At 30.6% G+C, this 21,235-nt stretch overlaps 1 protein-coding gene across 1 annotated transcript in view; it reads right to left on the bottom strand.

The window, feature by feature from the left end:
• LOC129915547 (uncharacterized) overlaps positions 1-21,235 on the bottom strand; it is a 505,115-nt gene that overhangs the window by 284,303 nt on the left and 199,577 nt on the right. The gene's annotated exons all lie outside the window — the stretch shown is intronic.

Below are 21,235 nucleotides of genomic sequence, written 5' to 3'. Positions count from 1 at the left end.
AATAAAATTAGTAACATTTCTTACCCCTTAATGCATACGAAGCCAAATTTGGCTTATAAACAAATTTTTTAAACAAATTAATTAAAAAAAAATTTTTTTAATGAAAACCGTTTTGAAACAACCCAAAGAACCCATGTAAAGCATTTTTTAATTTTTTCGTCCGCTAATATTAATTCATGCAGTAGAGGGTTAAATGCAGTTATTCTTAAATTAGCCTCATCTATCTATAGCAAAAAAAATCAATTCTCTACGACTTTGCGTTTAGATTTTAGCCCAAACTTCATCTTTCCGTTTTACCCCTGTTTACCCTATTAAATGACGGAATTTTTTAAAATCCTTCATTTGGATTAAGCTTTAAGTTATTATCTTTCAAATAAGCTATAGAAGATTTTTGTATCTCTAATAGTTTATTTTACCTACCCATGACTTGAATTTCGCTCGCCTAGTTTCGAATTTGCAAACAAAATGACAATTTTAATTTTCAAATGTAGTAACCTTCGGAGGTGTATGCAAAATAATTTTTAAAAAGGTTTTTCTTAATTGGACTTAGGGTAATAGAGTTTTTGGAGAACAAACATAGCCTCGCCATTTAATTTAGTTCTTTTTTTTTTTGTTATGTTTTCTGTTTCACTCTCTTCATATTCCCACCAATGTCCTCCAAGTGAATAACACACACGCTAGAGCATTTTTTTAATTATCACTTTGATTAAATCATTTAACAATATTTCTTTATTAAAACCGTGAGTGCTTCAGCTATAGAACATTTTAATAAGTCCATGCGATAAAAGGGGAACATTTTTCTTCAATACCCTACCCTACACACTACATACTCTCAGGCTCGCTGCTGATGAGACTCTATTTTTTACCGCCTCACCAAATTAGGTGTTCGTGTCTCGCAATCTGTGTATAGTCAGTCGTGTCGGTCGGAAGGAAAGCAGAATTAATACACTTGTTCCAGAAAACTTATCTGTCTGCGCGTATCTATATAATAATGTACCTATCCTGAATACACACCCTTCTTTTTCTTGTGTCTATTTTTATAATGTTTGTCTGCGTCTCTTCTGGTTTATTTTTTGTTGTGCAATTTTTTCCCTTTCCCGAACGCGTTAAAGTTGATGGAATTTTCTTTAAATTTTGACGTGTGCTCTGTCCCCCCGTAGTTCCCCAATTCCAACACACTCTATCACGGCAAAAATCATTTTCTGGATGACTTTATTTTTCGGTTGGAGTGTGTATAAGTTTCCACAGAGTTCCCACATTCAAAATGCCTCAGTGACAGACGAGAGTGGTGGTTGTAATTTAATGAATTTATGATGACAGTAGAATTATTATAATTATTTTACTTTGTTCGTTTCTCTGTTTTAAAACACTTCTCCATCATGAAGGAATTTTTTTTTTTCAATTTTTCTTCTTTTTTTTTGAAAATAAAAGAATGGGAGCCCTGGTCGAAGAAACGTTACTCGTGCAAAAGATATGGGGTTAATTGCGTTAATAGCATTCTTAGGGAGCTTGCTTGGCTTGCTTGCATTGCGCTGGTTCGGATGTTGCGAAGTTAGCATTCTCTAATTTTCATTCTTTAATGAAATAGTTTAATGGTTATGGCTAAAGGGCGAGTAATTAGTACACTTGCTTGCGAATGAAATGCGAAATTATTATTATTTAGTCATGGAGGGTGAAGACTTTTTCGAAGACTTTAAAAAAATGAAAGAAAAAAAGATCTCCTCTAAAGTAGAAGGGAGAAGAAGATTTATGAATTAATTTGCTTTTATAAATTGAACAGAAGGTTAATGATGCCAAGGCCTGCAGAAGAAGTTTTAACTTTTTTTTTTTTTTTTTTTTTTGTATACAATTAAACCTCTTTTTTTGTGTTAAATCACATCGTTAATGAAATTTTGTGTAAGAACCAATGGAATCTTATTCTAAACGAAAATAATTTGAAATAACATTTATGCTGAGTAATTAAGAACGTAAATTTTAACATGCGAGAGGTGGAGAAGAAGATGAAGAAGCTATAAAGTGTTGATGAAAAAAATAGTGAATGGTAGGTAATAAATGTCAGGGGTAACGTCATGATTTGCGATGTAATTAAGGACAAATCCATATTGAGTGAATATAAACATAGATGAATTTGATTCAATTAGAAAAGAAGGTTATTTATTTTGATGGGAATTTTAAATATGTACCCAATCATTCATCATAGAAATAAAAATTTATATTTAAAGTATTATCGAAATTTGTGTAACAAAGTAAAAAAAAATACTTAATTCTATATGGAACCATGACCTATTTTTTACTTACTTCAACTTGAAAACTTTTTGTACCGGAAATTATTTTGATATTCGACCTTAATTTTTTTCTTCTTGATTCACCTTCTTAAAGAAAAAATCGTAAGATAGTAAACAAGACACCAAATCAACTTCAAAGGTTTTTTACGCCTTTACTGGCTAATTTTTCGATTATGTATCTAAAAAAATAAAAGACAACGGGAAATATTAAGTTTATCGGAAAAGTTATTTATTTAGCCAGAACCCATTTCCAACAATTGAGCCATAACGAACGATTTATTTCAGCATAAATCATGAAATAAGAAATAATAGTAGCTGCCGACTAGCAATCGGTTAACTAAAATTTTGAAGTCACTCGAAATAATGAATTTCAAGTTTTTTGTTTTGCTATCAATGGTAATTTTTTTGGTGGAGCGACTTATAGAAAATACAGTCGACTCTTTCTAAGTCGAACTCCCTCTTAGTCGAATTTCCCTCTAAATCGAACTTTTTCACCATTTCTAATGAACAATTTTGAAGAAAAAATATTAAATAAATTCCTGTAATTCGAATTTCCCTCTAAGTTCGACTTAGAGGGAGTCGACTGTATTAAGTTTAAAAAATAAGATAAAAAAATGATAACGAGATTTAAGTTGCGCTGGGGGAAATATTGGCCGCATATAGGGGTATTTGACCCAAAAAAGTGATCAAAATTATTTGTTGGTAGGTATTTTTAAATGAAAAAGGTTTTTAAAAAGTGTAATTAATAAATACAAAAAATTGCTTGCCATGTTTTACAACTTTTACAATTTGTACTAACCATTTAAAGATATTCCAATATAAAAAAGTTACACATACGCCACAGTGACCCGCAGCTAGGAAGCAAACAAAATAAACAAACAATTACACCAGTTCAACTTTTGTTGACCAGTTGATAAATGTCCAAATTGTACACGGTTAAAAATGTTGGTGAAGATTCTACGAAGATTTGGATTGCATATAAGGAAACACCAAAATTGTATTTGAATAAATACTTTGAATGTATTACAATTACAATTTTAATTCTACTACAAAATTAATTGAAATTTAATTTTTTTTTATTAAAAAAACAAATTTTCAAATTTTCTTGAATTTATAGTTTCAGTTTATTATAATGATATGTCTTTCTTTTTTTTTTTTAATTATTTTTTATTATTTTAAGTATTTTCTTTCTTACTTTTTTAAAATGAAACAAAACATTTCTGAAAGTTATTACTCATCATAAATATAATCATCATAAATACATAATCTTTTATTTTTTTCACAAAGTACTATCTGAAGTGAAATCTTATTACCGATCAAATTTTGTCAGTAATTCATACATTTTACTTCGAAAAAAACACAAAGCGCCTTCAAAATGGTGCAAAATCAGATTTTTTTTATCAGAAAAAAGGTTACCAAATGCATTTTTCTGAACGAAAATCTATTATATATATTAAAGTTTGGTTTTGTGTACGTTCGCTAACCGGCCACACCGACTGACTTATTTTCTTAATTTTTTTTTTAATCAAAGAGGCATAAGAGGAGAAGGTTTAAGGCAAAAAAAAATTAAAGATTTTATAGGGTAAATAGGGTAACACGACATTAAAAAAAGAGGCTATTTTCTAAACGATAATTCGTAAAGAGTTCACTTTTTTTGTAAATGATAGACAAATTTATTCAATAGTTAAAAAAGGTATTGAAAAAATTCAAAAAAAAATTCAAAACCAAGTTGTGAAGGTTTTTTTGCCGTCATAGACCTTCGACAAAAGACTAATTAGAGGTACGCAAAATTTTGCACAGACATTTGAGTTACACCATGAGAAAGATATTTAAAAAAAAATTAGGGGTCTAAAACGGCTAAAAAATTAATGATTTAATAGGTTAAATAGGGGTAACACGACATTGAAAATAGAGGCTATTTTCTTGCGGAAACTTGAGTTACACGATTGGAAAGATACTAAGAAAAAAATTTAGGCGTCTTATACGGATTTATTTCATAGGCCCTGGATTTTGAAATTTGAATTTTTGAAAAACAACTAATTTTTAGGGACATTTTTGAGTAGTTTTTAATTTTTTTTTTAATTTGTATAAGCCTCCAAAAAATCTCAAGCTTATAGGAAATATAGGCTTTAGTCATGCGCAAGCATTTACAAATTTTTAAATTTTAAAATGATTTTTGACAGAATAACGGGGAAAAATAAGTTTTTTTGTTCCAAGTTTTTTGGCCGTTTTTAACATAGGCCATATTTTACATAGGCCACTTTTGCTAAAAGTTTAAAAGTGAATATTTTTAAACTCATTTAACGAATTTTTCAAATTTTGATTAGTTTTTTCATTTAAAATGTTAACTATAGAGTCGAAAATTAAAAATAAAAACAAAAAATGGCGGAACGAAGTCCGCCGGGTCAGCTAGTAGTATATAAGTTTTTAGTTTTTTTTTTAGTATAATATAAGTTTTTTCAGGTAGCGATAATTTTAAATCCAGGCACAACAAAATGTATTTCTTTTTTAAAATAACTTCCATTTTCGTTTACGTTTTTAATACAGTTTGACTAAAATTTAATATCCTTGTATTAAGAAAAAAGACGAGTATTTTATTTCAATTCTTATCCAGATAAAGTTATAATTTAGGTGCAATGTTAGTTTTAATTTCAAATTTTCTTATACATCATATTTCAATACTCTTAATTTGGTACAGTTTAATGTTTTGTATTTGAAACTAATACATTTTAATTTTTTAAATTTGAAATAAATAAAGAAATTATTACAAATTTGTGCAATAAAATCGCAATATTAAAAACTAATAATTTTTATTTTGCAAAAGGCCTAATTCCAAAGGTTGTATTAAAAACTACGACAAAATTGTTAACCGTGTAGGTACATTACTTATGATCAAGGATTCGAAGATTTTGCGTACCGGGTTAAAAAACCCCCAACAAATTGTTTAGATTTTAATAAAATCTTCGGATACCTACTTTTTGGTCACGAGACTTTTCGATGTTATTGACTTAGGAGTACTAGTTTTCGCTGTGGGTTTAATAGCTCAAGATCGGATTGGTTAATGGTTCGTAGTTCGACTGTTGCAGACTAGTGTGTATCTTTTTTTAAAAATAAACCTAGTTACCTAGTGCAACTTATCACCGTTGTCTATTAGGGCGTTACAGGTAACACAACGATGATGCGATGACATCATCAAACCATTTGATACCTCATAAATTCTTTCTCTAGGAGTAGTCTAGAGGCTTAGAAGTGTCCTTGTATTTCAAAAACCAATCTTGGTGCGGTAACAAAATCTACTCAAAATTCTTCAACTTGTTATCAATTTTTATTCAAGGCAAAGTATCGTTTTCTTAATCGTGATTTTAGTTCAAAAGAACTTCCAAAGTATTATTTCCTCATTTCGAAAAACTGTTATACTTATGAACAAGAACACTAATTTCATTAAAAAAATAAAAAACTTTCAATGTGTCCCAGTTCTTAAGTCTGAAAACAAAAAAATCATAAAAATTACTTCCTTCCCATCATCTTGTAATTGAATTTCTCTCACAAGACTCACACAGAATATGCAGATTGAAAGAAACGATAGTAAAAAAAAAAAAAAAAAACTAAAAACATAAAATTCAAAGCTGCAAAATGTAATTTCCGTGTGAATAAGTTAAAAGTAAAAGCGTGAATGCCGCCACCTTATACTACTCCACCCTTCAACCCCCCACATTTCCGCTGTACCGCACATCTTCTTCTCTCGTCATCATAGAAACAAGAAACAAGTATAGTAACGTCTGTTGTAAATGTTCAGCCAATCGTAACTAACTATTGCACTTGCCATGCATAAGTATCTTTCATTAAACACACGCACCACACTCCTAGAAAATATCTAGATACATTCATATATACCCATTTTACCCGCAAGATATTCGCCCCAATTCTGAGCATCCTTTTTTTTTGTTACTCTCTCTCTTGAAAACTACAAGACGAACATTTTCTGCTGTTCCTTGGTATAAAATCTCATTAGCTATCACGCCTCATGCGTTCTGTCATGTGACTCGGCTAACATTATTACACCAGCACAGTAGACAGTAGAGAAATATCACATAAACGCAACACAGCAGGACATTAAAGATCCTACTTCTCGTTGAAGAAAAAAAGCGAAAAAAATACAAAAAAAAAAAAAAAAGTCAAATGAATTAAAAAAAAAAAAAATGGAAAGAAAATGCGAAAAATCTAATAAAACCTCACTTAGTTGGAAAAACTGGGGAAAACTCTTTCAATTTCCATCCTTAACAGCTTCTTGCAATTCTTCGGAAATTATAAAAGCAGAACAGAGAGCGCACAAAAAAAAAAATAAAATTTCAAACAAGAAAAGAAAATTTCAAAATGAGAGAAAAGTGTGTGCACATTTTCACAAGAAGTCATTTTAACTTTTCCATTTAGGAATAAAAAATACAACAAAAAAAAACGAAAAATAATATTTTTTAACAGAGGCAGCACAGCCACCCACCAAGATGTCAGCCTGAATATGCTCACAGGAAAGTGAGACCAAGAGAGGCACGGGAATGACGCACGTTGGATGTCATAAGTGCACTCACTTCGTCTGACAAGGCAGACTTGTCTTGCATAAATGTATATCTTTAGGTTTGGGTTGGGTGGCTGTTGCGAGTGTCATGCAAATGAAATAGATGAAGAATGGTGTAAGGGAGGGGGATGGGGGGTTAAGGAAGTTTGAAAAGCAGATGTTTGGATGAAGCCTCGTATATAAAGGCGGAAAGTTGAAGAAGTAGGTAGATTGATATACTAATGGAAAGTAGATGAAAGTGCTAATGCTTTCTTCAAAAGTTCTCTAATTGCAACGGCACGAAAGCAACGCCGACAACGACGACGACGATACACGTCAAATTAATGCGACTTGTTAGAATTATAGGATTTTCATATTTTACAGAGCGCATGATGACGAAATGATAAATGATCTAGATTTTTTGCGAAATAATGGGTTCGTTTTTTTGAAGTTATAACTTCTTTAGTATCGTAGTGATTTGAAACAAGATGAAACGAAAACGCGACACGACTTCAACTTGTTATAACCTTTTTTGTTTTAATAGATAGATGAATGAAATTTGTACTATAGATAGGTAATTGGTAATAAATTTTAATTGTACAAAATTTCAATTAATTTCATATTCAAAATTCGGAGATAACGGTAAAAAGATGTTCTTTTCCAACACACGTTATATCTTTTGATCTAGTGCACATACAAATTTGATTTAACTTTAATACGCATGCTGATAACATAACCTTTTATTTGATATATCACACATAACGTTACGTGCTCTACAAGTTACATAATCTTAAATTGATAAAAATTTAAAAATACCTCAAAACACCTGTGGAGATCTGTTGGCGATGACCAGCTACCAGTGTAGGAAGTACCGTAATCTCAGTTTGGAAATTCGACATGGTTGACTTTAAAAAATTCTAACTTCTCTTGTAGACATTTTTGAAATAAGATTTATGCATCATTATACAAGGTGAAACAATAAGCTTTCACATGGTATAAAATTTTTTATATGTTGTCAAACAAAAAAATTGATTTAATAGCATGAGAACATAAAAATAAATGGTTTTTCTTGGTTTTTGGATGAAATTTCATCGAGTTTAAAAAATTCTAGCTCTTTTTGTAGATGTCTCATAGACTTGATCGATATATATATTTTTAGGTAAGACAATCAGCTTTCAGATGGTGTAAAAATTTTTATAGGTTGTCAGGTAAAAAATGCATTTAATAGCGTGAGAAGATAAAAATACGTGTTTTTTCGCTTTTTTTTTTGATGGAAATTGATCGAATTCAAAAAATTCTAGCTCTTTTTGTAGATGTCTCATAGACCTGATCGATATATATATTTTGAGCTAAGACAATAAGCTTTTAAATGATATAAAATTTATATAGGTTGTCATATAAAAAACATGGATTTGAAGGTGATAGAATAAAAATAGGTAGATTTGTTCTATTTTATTTTTTTGCAAGAAAAATGATTTTTTGAGGTTTCACTTCTACCACGTGTTAATTGCACACATGACACTCCAATAATACACATTTCGCAGCCTATTTCGAAAGTAATTTCACACCGTGCCCTTCTGCAGACCCAGTTGTGTTCTTAGAGAAATTGGACCCATTTATTTAAAGGACCCTACTGCCAATGCTGCAAATGATCCAGTGACAGCTGAGAAACTGAAGAGTTTTTCAAAATAATGAACGTGTCGAAATTGAAGAAATCAGGTGGACCCGAATTGGATTTCTAATTTCATCATAAAAAAGGTCCTTCCAAATAGACAAACAGTAAAGATCTTCCTAGCCATCATCTACAACAACTGTATTCTAGGAGAGGTACTGAAAAATTTTAGTAAGCTCTTGGAAGAGCTGACACTCAAAAAAGCTAAAAAAATAACATGATCCCAGACATGAAGTTCGGCTTTCGGGAAGTTTCATCAAGATATCACCTCAGCTTTAAAGAACCATTAATCACATGTAACAGCTTCTATAAAGCTTCTATAAGGCTTTTGTTCAGAAACTATTGTCTTATAGAGGATGTAACTTGTTTACCAAATTTTTTTAAAGACATTAAAAATATATCAAGAAGTCATATTGAATTTCCTTAAGACTTCATCAAGATTTTTCTAATAGCTTCTTAACAGCTTTATAGAGATAGGTAAGGTATTCCGTAATATCTTGTAATATTTTTTAAAGATACTTTATAAAATTTAAAGTTTTCTTTTAAAGTTAGGTACATAAATGTTGCTAACTGAGGAGATTAAAATGAGCAAGTCATTACAAATTCATATAGTAAATCCACTGCTGGCACCTTGATACTCGTATATGGATACAAATCCTTAAAGCATTATATGCAAGTATTCTCATATTAAAAGCCAATTACATAAATGTTGCAACAATTTACTGCATTTTATAGTTGAAGTAACAGTTAAAAATGCAACAAAAAATTAAATGCCAACAAGAAAACAAAGCAAAAAAAAAAAATTATTAACATTTCTCTCAATATGCATACCAAACATGACAGTTGACAACATCCGTCAGAAAACGTGTCCTGTTTTTCGAATAAGCGAATGCGCGTTCAAACATAGTATACACGCCAATTCGATATTTTGTAAATTTAAAAATCCTTTTATATGATTTGTACAAATATAATGTTCATCTGTCGGTTGTTGTCGGACAACGTATTTCCTTTTTTTTAAAATATACAAAAAAAAAATCCTTTTATTTTTTGGTTAAATTTTTGTTTTTTTTTTTTGTAGGTACATTTTTAGTGTTGACATTTTTTGCGGGATGACCTCAATAAAATTTCATCACTTGATCTGAAAAATAGATTAAAAATAACATCTGTACATGGTGTAGATATGTCATTTTTCTGTCTCTTTCTTTCAGAAAAAAAAAAAAAAAAAATTATAACAACGGTACATGACAGGATAATTGAAAATTAAATAGGTATCAGCAACAAAAATCGCCATATTTTTTTTTTTTTTTTTTTATTTATTTTTTTATTATTTACGAGTAAGGATGATTTAAAATGAATAATGGCAATATGCATGGGCATTACATACAACACAAAGTATGCAACAATTTATAGTTTTTATTTGTATGTATCTATCCTATACGTGTGTGGTGAAGTTTTGTGGTTATGTTTTATATTGTGTGGTTCGATATTGTGTGGTTGGTATTTTATTATGTATTTGTAGCTGCCAACAAAACCAGATAGGATAAAAAACTACAATTTACATATTTAGTACAAAGGTTTTAGATTCTATCTATATACTATCAAGGTATCTAATATTTATAGTGGGCTCCCCAAAAAAACCAACATGATCCATTAAGTTTTTAGAAAGAGTTTAAATTGAGAGAGAGATTTTTATACCAATGGAATAGGATTATACGTTTACAGAGCCATCATACCACCACACCACTGACTGTGCGGTGATGCTGCTGAGGGTTTAGGGATTAAAATAAATTGAAATTTAAGTAATCGAATTGCGATGGATTAGAAAGTTTTTTTAATTAAAATGCCTATAGGTTAAGCGAATGTAGAGTAGCACGACACTAAGTGAACTAATGAAAGTTAAAAGCATTTTACATTTTTTTCTTGTTTTTTGTTTGATTCGATAAAAATTTTAACCGAAAAAAACTATATAATATTAACATAAAAATGAGTTTAGGAGTACTTGTAAATAGTGATTGGTTCTATTTCAGTTTCTGGTTAATCAAGGGTGGTCTCTGAGTTCCTTTTTTAATTTAAAAACAGATGGAATAACGTATAACGAGTTTTTTAAGTGAATTCCTGAAACATAGTTCAATTAATTCTTCGTTATAGTTCAATTATGTCAGAGATTTACAAAATAGGTTAAATGAAATGTTGGTTTATAGATTTCAAGTTTTGCACTTTTAAAAAATGGTATGATTTTTCATCTATATACCGTAATTGATATTTGCCCCTCGCTGACATTCAAAAAGAGAGTGTTTAAGTGTGAAGATAGGTAATTTAGAAAATATTGACAGTAGTTTTAAACTTTAATGGTAGTGAGTTATAAATGTTAAAAGAAGCCTTAATATTTTGAAAAGCTTCGTTAACAATGCTTATAAGGTCTTAACGAGTACATAAAATCTGTTAAGAAGTTTTTCCGAAGGCCCTCCTTCATCTAACTAACATATCGAAATTTTATAAGACTTCTTAAAATAGTTATCTTAAAAGTAGCTGTTAAAGAAGTTATTTCCTCTATAAGAAGATTAGTTCCAAAGAAAGCTTGATAGAAGCTTTATAGAAACTGAAACTTATGATTTATATTTTCTCATTCCTATCGAAGGTGTTATATAAATTGGGATGGCAGGAATCATGAACTTAAAGGTACAGAGCTTTATTTTTTATTTTGAAGATTGCGTGGCCAGCAATAAATGCACCAAATGTTACAATACCAGAGAGCTGCCAGGTTCCAGAGTTTTGCCAAAAAAGGCAAGTCAGCTTTTAAATAAAATACACGACTGGATTGCACGCACTCGTAAGTTTTAAAGATTTCCTTGTTAAAATTAATTAAAAATATTGAAAAATTAAATTTTTTATTTTAAATCAAAAATATTTTGTTTTGAATTTTTTTTCTTAATTTTAACATGTTTAAAAGATTTTTGCACAAAAAGTTTCATTGAAATTGGTTAGGTCGTAAATGAGAAAATCAGAAATCAAGTAAATAGTTCTATGGCAGATACCGTTGATAACGGTTCAAAAAATATTTAGATATTTTATGTACCTATTTCAAAAGAAGCATTTATTTGCCCAGTGCCAGTACCTACAAATGTACCTATGTTTTTTTTTTTATCAAAATCTTTAGAGTCGTTTTTGGTAAAAAGAACAACATTTTCTATTTTGATTATTTGGTAGTATACCGTCAATTTGGATCCTAAAATAGAATGAAATTTCCCCTCTAGGGAATCTCCCAAAACTATAGGTAACTGCATCTGTTTTGCACAAAAATCCCTTCCATAAATAATAATACAAAAAAAAAAAAATTATCCATGATATTTTGTGTTAATATGTATCAACCAACTTCTTTAAAAAAAAAAAAAATTTCAAAAAAATATAAACTCAAACTTTTTTTTTTTTAATCCAAAAAGATTATTTTTTCAAAGCTGAATTTTTTATTAAAATTAAACCTCTATATAAATGGTTTTTCTTACGAAATTTCATTGAAATTTAATTATTCTTGGTGTTGAACTACGTTCTAACTACGTTTTAACTACGCTGAACTACGTAAAAAAAGTAGCGAAAACGAAACTGCAAAGTGTAATCGTCTTAATGACATTGTGTTTGCACCTTGCATTATTCAATTCAATTCAACCAGTTTCAAGTTCCATTCATTCAAATTACTTCATTCAATCATTCAACCACCACCAACTTCACTCAAAGCTGTCATTCTTTATTCATTCTTTTTCATTCGAGCACACAATCTGGTCTCCATTCGCTTTTCTTCAAAAACTATTAAAATCTTAAACTAACTTAAACTTAAAAGTATTTTGTTTGAACTAAATTATTAAAACTAAAACTTAAAATTATTATTAAAAACTTAAAAACTAAAATAAAACATTTATATTAAAAACTGTGCATCCAATTTCTTGCGTACTGTGGAAACTAAAATCCAACGAAAATCAAGGCAAGTGTCGCCGTTCAACATTTGGTCCAGTCGAACCGGATTCCACGTGCGGAAAGAAATCCACACATTACTCAGCCATCCTAGAAAATTTTTGATTTTTTTGGAATCAATCGAGCGTTTTTTATATTGGACGCACCATATCGCTACGATTTGCAAACTTTTTGGCAAAAAATCGTCAAAAAATCGTGGTCAGCATCGTGGTCGTCTTCATCATCATCGTTGTTGTGCATTGTGGCACATATTTGGAGTCCTGGTGCTCTTTCATCATCGTCGTTGTGCATTGTGGCACATTATTTGAATTTTGGTGCCTTTCTAATCATCGTTTTGAGTTGTGGCACATCCTTTTTTATCGTCGTGGGGCGTGGTGGCGCATCATTTTCAATAGTTGTGCATTGTGGCACTTCATATACATCGTTGTGGAGCGTGGTGGCTCATTATTTCATCATTTGTGCGTTGTGGCACATTATTTAATCGTCGTTTACGAAGTGGTACATCAAAACCACTACTTTTCATCGTAGTTGTGCATTGTGGCACACTTTTTGATCAACGGAGTTAACTGTGATTCAGTACCGTTACAGTCACCGTTATTTTTTATCGTGATTGTGCATTGTGGCACATTTTTTGGAACAACGAAGTGAACTGTAACTCATCACCGTTACAATCTCCGTTATTTTTCGTCGTGTTTGTGCATTGTGGCACATTTTATGATCGTTGGAGTTAACTGTGACTCATCTAAACCGTTACAGTTACCGCTATCATCACGCTATTATCACGCCATCATCACCACCCCACTCATCGTGTTTAAAGTCACCACTCATCGTTTTCGAAGTCATCAATCATCACCTCTAAAGTCATTATCATCATCTACAAAGTCATCATCATCTTCTTTAAGATCATCAGTATCCTGTATATCATCAAACATCGTAAAATTTTAATGTACAAGGTATTTTATACAATTATATACTTTAGTGCTTTTGTAGAAAACTATATTTTCGAATTATAAATTTTATATTTATTATTTTCACATTATATTTTGAATCGTTTTCACTTTTTTATACGTATTTGGTATCAATATCGTACAACTCACTTTTTGCAAATCGTACTTATCGATTTTTTTAAATCATTTTGTTTTTGGTGACAATCTTTATAAACACGGGTTAAAAATACACAGTTATTAGCGTCATAATGAGTTTGCTGGACGATTTAATTTTTGCATCCGATCAATTGGTTGAATTTTATGCGGCCTTTAAGGCAAAACCAGCCACAGCTCATTCGGTTTCGTTGCTCGAAGCATTTCAAAGCGAATTAAAAGGTTTATGGCAAGACGTTAAGTTTGCCTATGCGCGATGCATACGAGGAGACGAAGATCTAAAAGATTCACTAAGCGAAGTTAAAGCAAAACATCAAAGTTCCTCTTCAACGTTCTTTCAATGTTCAAGTGACATTGCGGATTTAGTAAAAGCACTTAATGCAAATCCTAAGGTTTCTATTGATCCAGTTGTACAAAGTACTCTTTCAAACAGTGAACATTCCCACAACATAAAAGTCCCTGCTTGCGATACGCAAGATTTTCATGGGAATTATTTAGAATGGCCCTCTTTTAGGGATATGTTCACTAGGGTGGGTCAAAAAAATCGAAATTCTTTTTTTTTAATTGGTACTCCGAAAAATCGATTGCTAGACCCCTCTAGAATATACACACCAAATATGAGCTCTTTATATTAATGGGAAGGTCCTCCGCTTTGCAATTTTCCATTTTTACATCAAGCTTCCACTAAAAAAAAAATAATTTTTTTATTAATTGACTTTTTAGCAAATTTCTTTTCATATTCTTGTAGGAAATTGAACGCTCTACAAAAAAGGCCTTATACACTTTTTTCGTTTATCTAACCGTTGAATAGATATTTGAGGGCCAAAAATCGAGAAAATCTTTAAAAATTCGTTTTTTGTTCTTTATTTTGTAACAAATTGAAAAATTATAATGATCAAACGCGCAAGACATATTCTTGTTGGAAATTGATTGCTCCACAAAAAAGGTCTTAATAACTTTTTTCATTAATCTAACCATTCTAAAGATATTCGAGGTCAAAGTTAAAAAAAAATATAAAAACATTTTATATTTTTAAAAAATTTCTAATTCACTGAAACTTCATTATTTTCAAATTAGCAAGATATATTCTTGTAGGGGATTAAACGTTCTACAAAAAATTTCTTGGAAAGAAATTGGTTGCTTTAACCGTTTAGAAGATATTCGTATCCAAACCAATGCTCACTGATTTCAATAGTTTTCTTATGACCCGTATGCATTGCGATTTGGATACGAATATCTTCTAAACGGTTAAAGCAATCAATTTCATTCCAAGAAATTTTTTGTAGAACGTTTAATCCCCTACAAGAATATATCTTGCTAATTTGAAAATAATGAAGTTTCAGTGAATTAGAATTTTTTTAAAAATATAAAATGTTTTTATTATTTTTTTTTAACTTTGACCTCGAATATCTTTAGAATGGTTAGATTAATGAAAAAAGTTATTAAGACCTTTTTTGTGGAGCAATCAATTTCCAACAAGAATATGTCTTGCGCGTTTGATCATTATAATTTTTCAATTTGTTACAAAATAAAGAACAAAAAACGAATTTTTAAAGATTTTCTCGATTTTTGGCCCTCAAATATCTATTCAACGGTTAGATAAACGAAAAAAGAGTATAAGGCCTTTTTGTAGAGCGTTCAATTTCCTACAAGAATATGAAAAGAAATTTGCTAAAAAGTCAATTAATAAAAAAATTCTTTTTTTTTAGTAGAAGCTTAATGTAAAAATGAAAAATTGCAAAGCGGAGGACCTTCCCATTAATATAAAGAGCTCATATTTGGTGTGTATATTCTAGAGGGGTCTAGCAATCGATTTTTCGGAGTACCAAATCAAAAAAAAAATTTTCGATTTTTTTGACCCACCCTAATGTTCACTGCTGTTTATATAAACCATTCAAAGCTTAGCGATGTACAAAAACTTTTTCATCTACGGTCTAAAACAAAGGACGCAGCTTTTAATATCGTTAATAAATTCGGTTTAACCGATAATAATTTTCAATTGGCGTGGAATGCTCTAAAGGAGCATTACGAGAATAAGCGAATTTTAGTTAACAATCAAATACAGATTCTTTTAAATCTAAAACCTATTTCTTTCGAATCCGCAAAGGATATTAAAAATTTGCAAAGTAGTATCAACGATGCTTTGATCGCACTACAGTCGTACGATATCCAAACCGATGCGTGGAATGCAATCATTACTTTTCTTTGTGCATCTCGACTCCCAGATACGACACTTAGTCTATGGGAAACATCTTTAAGCAGACCAACCGAAATTCCTTCATGGGAAACTATGAATACGTTTTTAACAAATCGGTATCGCATTCTTGAGAGTGTTTCTGAGATGAAACTTAACTCTCATAACAAAACACAAAGTACCAAACCTGTAACGTCACAAGTTACTAAATCAAAACCAATAAGAAACTTTCATATGAAAGTCGTTCCTGCATGTCAAGTATGCAGTGAACAACATCCACTTCGCACTTGTCCAATCTTTTTAAAAATGTCTGTTGATGACAGGCATCAAACAGTGCGCAAACATAAATTTTGTTTTAACTGTCTTGCGATGAATCATAATCTTAATCAATGCAAAAGCACTAGCACCTGCCAACGATGTAAAGGCAGACATCATACGTTATAGTCGGAGAGGCGACCGTCGAGTTACTTAGCTCATAAGGTTAGAGGTTAAAATTGGTGTCAAATGAAAGATAAGTTGATACTGAAAATAAAAAAATAGGGTTGCCACTTCTAAAATGGGAACTTCCATGTGGCAACCCTATTTGAAAGGAAAAATTGTCACATAACTAATACATTCATATCTTTGTTATTTGGCCAGATAAAAGTTTTTTTTTAAATGCCAAACGAAAGTCAAAATATTAAAAAAAAATAATAAAATAATATAAAGAACGTAACCCTACAAATGTGGCAACCCCATTCAAATGAATACAACACTGACAAAAATCTTCTTTGAACAAAACAGTATAACTTTTTATGCACTAGAAAGTTAAACTATACGCCATATTTTAGATAATACTCTCTTCTATCTAAAAAATGTCGGGTGCCACCTCGCAAGTGCAGACAAGTACTCGGCAACCCTACTCAAATGCTAAAAAACCCAAAAATCACTTGTTTTTTGGCCAAAGTGTATAATATTTGATAGAGTTAAAGGCTGTAAAATACATCATGTTTAGCTTAGACTCTCTTCTATCTAAAAAATGTCGGGTGCCACCCCGCAAATGCAGACAAGTACTCGGCAACCCTACTCAAATGCTAAAAAACCCAAAAATCACTTGTTTTTTGGCCAAAGTGTATAATATTTGATAGAGTTAAAGGCTATAAAATACATCATGTTTAGCTAAGACTCTCTTCTATCTAAAAAATGTCAGGTGCCACCCCGCAAATGTAGACAAGTACTCGGCAACCCTACTCAAATGCTAAAAAACCCAAAAATCACTTGTTTTTTGGCCAAAGTGTATAATATTTGATAGAGTTAAAGGCTATAAAATACATCATGTATAGCTTAGACTCTCTTCTATCTAAAAAATGTCGGGTGCCACCCCGCAAATGCAGACAAGTGCTCGGCAACCCTACTCAAATGCTAAAAAACCCAAAAATCACTTGTTTTTTGGCCAAAGTGTATAATATTTGATAGAGTTAAAGGCTGTAAAATACATCCTGTATAGCTTAGACTCTCTTCTATCTAAAACATGTCGGGTGCCACCTCGCAAATGCAGACAAGTACTCGGCAACCCTATCCAAATGCTAAAAAACGCAAAAATCACTTGTTTTTTGGCCAACGTGTATAATATTGGATAGAGTTAAAGGCTGTAAAATACATCATGTTTAGCTTAGACTCTCTTCTATCTAAAAAATGTCGGGTGCCACCCCGCAAATGCAGACAAGTACTCGGCAACCCTACTCAAATGCTAAAAAACCCAAAAATCACTTGTTTTTTGGCCAAAGTGTATAATATTTGATAGAGTTAAAGGCTATAAAATACATCATGTTTAGCTAAGACTCTCTTCTATCTAAAAAATGTCAGGTGCCTACCCGCAAATGTAGACAAGTACTCGGCAACCCTACTCAAATGCTAAAAAACCCAAAAATCACTTGTTTTTTGGCCAAAGTGTATAATATTTGATAGAGTTAAAGGCTGTAAAATACATCCTGTTTAGCTTAGACTCTCTTCTATCTAAAAAATGTCGGGTGCCACCTCGCAAATGCAGACAAGTACTCGGCAACCCTACTCAAATGCTAAAAAACCCAAAAATCACTTGTTTTTTGGCCAAAGTGTATAATATTTGATAGAGTTAAAGGCTATAAAATACATCATGTTTAGCTAAGACTCTCTTCTATCTAAAAAATGTCGGGTGCCACCTCGCAAATGCAGACAAGTACTCGGCAACCCTAATCAAATGCTAAAAAACCCAAAAATCACTTGGTTTTTTGGCCAAAGTGTATAATATTTGATAGAGTTAAAGGCTATAAAATACATCATGTATAGCTTAGACTCTCTTCTATCTAAAAAATTTCGGTTGTATTCTCTTTGATCCGCTAAATGTTCGGTAGATTGATTTAATTTTAAAAAAAGTTACTTTGCTTTTAAAATGCAGTCACTTAATAAAATAAAAAAAAAAAAAACTAAGCAACTAATCAAGTTGTTTATTGTATTAAAAATTATAAGTGTGCATTTTGTTTTAAATAAATTTTAAGAATTCACATATAGACCAGGGTCGATAATTTTTGAAACCAAAAAAAATCATAGTAGAATGAAACCCATTGGAAAAGGAGGTGAATATAATGAAAATTAAAGGAAAAATAAATTACGGGTGAGCCGAGTTCGGGAAGCGGGTGGGTTGAGTTTTTAATGGTAAAAAATGGTATATCTCGATTTCCGGAAAAACTACAAATCCTATAGAAAAAAGTTGTATGGCAAAGTTGTAGGTAATAAAAAGATCTACAACTTTTGTATCAACAATTTTTTCACATAACCTCAAAATTTATGTGAAAAATTCAAAAAACCGAGTTTTTGGTTTTTTATTTTTATCTTTTTCAAAAACAAAAAATTTTCTACGAAATTTGGTGAAAACTTACCTTGTTATGTCTCGAATACACTGTAATTTATTTGATTTAAAATATTAATTTGTTCACCTTATTTTGACTTAATACCAAAAAAACACCCTAATTTTCAATCGAAAATTCACGTGTCAAAATATCAGCTTTTTTCAAAAAGTCGGTGGGCATTTCGTTCGTTAAAATGTCTATTTTCTGATGGTGTAAAAAAAATTTACATTAGTATACTATAGAACATGTTCTAGTAAAATTGAAAAAATGAAAAAAGCTTGAATTCAAAAAAAATTTTTATCATTCTTTACAATTTTGGCCTATTTATTCAAATTTACACTTTAATTACTCAAAAAACATAAGATTTCATGTAACATTGATTAATCTTACGTTTTTTGAGTAATTAAAGTGTAAATTTGAATAAATAGGCCAAAATTGTAAACAATGATAAAATTTTTTTTTCGAATTCAAGCTTTTTTCATTTTTTGAATTTTACTAAAACATGTTCTATAGTATACTAATGTAAAATTTTTTTTACACCATCAGAAAAAAAACATTTTAACGAACGAAATGCCCACCGACTTTTTGAAAAAAAGCTGATATTTTGACACGTGATTTTTCGATTGAAAATTAGGGTGTTTTTTTGGTATTAAGTCAAAATAAGGTGAACAAATTAATATTTTAAATCAAATAAATTACTGTGTATTTGGAACATAATAAGGTAAGTTTTCACCAAATTTCGTAGAAAAATTTTTGTTTTTGAAAAAGATAAAAATAAAAAACCAAAAACTCGGTTTTTTTAATTTTTCACATAAATTTTGAGGTTATGTGAAAAAAATGTTGATACAAAAGTTGTAGATCTTTTTATTACCTACAATTTTGCCATACAACTTTATTCTATAAGATTTGTAGTTTTGCCGGAAATCAAGATATACCATTTTTTACCATTAAAAATTCAACCCACCCACTTCCCGAACTCGGCTCGCCCGTAATTTATTTTTCCTTTCATTCTTATCATATTCCCCTCCTTTTCCAATGGGTTTCATCCTACTATGATTTTTTTGTACTTTTTAATGTTTTTGAAGGCATCGGCACTGGTCTAATAGTATTAATATATCCGTGATTATTTTTCGTTATTATTCAAAAAATCAATTTGAAAATGTTTCCATGTTTCTTGTGTGGTGAAAAACATAATGCACGCGATTTTGATAAGATTAAATTTGAGAAATGTGTTTTAATATTAAAAATTCGAAAATCAAAAAACTTTAAATATTCGGATATTAGCCTTCCAAAAGAGTTCTCAGAACTTGGATATCACAGAAAGTGCTTTAAAAAATTTACAGTGATTCACCAACATGTAAGGTTTATTTTTTAATCAAAATTTTTGGATTTCTGGTTAATCTAATTGTGTTAAATAATATTTTACCGACTAGGATTTGAAAAGCTCTTGCAGTTCACGGAATCTGGGGTCACATGATGACGAAATAAATTTCAGCACTTCCTGTCATAGTACGCTTCCAACGAATGAGGTATGTTATATTGTTTTATATAAGACTCCACATAAAATATTTAAAATTTCTCCAAATATTCAATTGTATAATATGAATTTCGTTTACAGGTCGAAGGAGCGTCTTCCCCATCTTCATTAGCCTTGGATGTGAGAAATGTGTGCAATGATGAAAATACAAAATGTTCAGTACTGAAATCACAGGTAAAATCCAGAAAGCCATGTATTTTTTGTGGTAAAACATATAAAAAAAATAGCTATTACTCTGCGACATCAATATGCTCATCAAAAGACGTTATTGAAGCTACAAAACAGTATGCGGAATTAGTTGGTGATTCCGATTTAATAGATAGATTGAGAAACTGTGACAGTTTCTTGTATCACCACTCTTGTAAGGCTTTGTTAAAAAACAAATATAACAAAAAAATAGAAAAAAAAAATATCATCAACCAAGTGGCATGCATTACGTCTCATCCATAAAGAGGCATTTGATTCACTCACATATTTTATTGAACAAAATATTTTTATTGAGAACAAAATATTCTATTTACAAGATCTGTACTTAAAATACAAATCTTCACTTCTTGAAATCGATTCTTCCTTCACAAAAAGTGATTTTAATTATTACTTAGCTACCAACTTACAGTACAAATTGTTAAAAAAATATGGTGATAATATTGTTATATGTTCTTCAAGTGATCAAAATAAGAAAAAAATAGTTTATAAGCAGGGATTAGATTTGCATTCCTTTATCAATATTATACAATATTATACACTTTGGCCAAAAAACAAGTGATTTTTGGGTTTTTTAGCATTTGAGTAGGGTTGCCGAGTACTTGTCTGCATTTGCGGGGTAGCACCCGACATTTTTTAGATAGAAGAGAGTCTAAGCTAAACATGATGTATTTTACAGCCTTTAACTCTATCAAATATTATACACTTTGGCCAAAAAACAAGTGATTTTTGGGTTTTTTAGCATTTGAGTAGGGTTGCCGAGTACTTGTCTACATTTGCGGGGTGGCACCCGACATTTTTTAGATAGAAGAGAGTCTAAGCTATACAGGATGTATTTTATAGCCTTTAACTCTGTCA

The sequence above is a fragment of the Episyrphus balteatus genome, chromosome 3, assembly GCF_945859705.1.
Source record: "Episyrphus balteatus chromosome 3, idEpiBalt1.1, whole genome shotgun sequence".
NCBI classification, from domain to species: Eukaryota; Metazoa; Arthropoda; class Insecta; order Diptera; family Syrphidae; genus Episyrphus; species Episyrphus balteatus.
This window is presented reverse-complemented; position numbering and strand designations above follow the sequence as displayed.